Here is a 376-nt window from a genome sequence, read left to right on the forward strand (position 1 = left end):
AGGGCAAGAAAGATGAAATAATCTACTCGTGAATTTGAAGGACAAAATGTGTACGGATTTTGATTTTTGACAAGGATATTTACTTAGAGACGTACACGTTTGTGTCTGCTGGCATACGCATGTATAAATATGTATAGGATAGCGCACATAGTATAAAGTATTTGCTTGTATGTCCAGTGGGTATGCATAAACATCTAATTTTCTATGTTGGTTTAACTTAAAGATATTTGATTTCACCTATGGTTTATTTTCCGGATCAAAGATACAGTCAATATAAATTTCAGATTTTAGTGTCGTCTGAAGGGAAAGTCCGAATATCAGGCAACCAAGACAACAGAGGCTTTACCCGAACTTCTTCTTGCCAAAAACTCCGAAA

This window comes from Penaeus monodon, chromosome 29, assembly GCF_015228065.2.
Source record: "Penaeus monodon isolate SGIC_2016 chromosome 29, NSTDA_Pmon_1, whole genome shotgun sequence".
Taxonomy (NCBI): Eukaryota; Metazoa; Arthropoda; class Malacostraca; order Decapoda; family Penaeidae; genus Penaeus; species Penaeus monodon.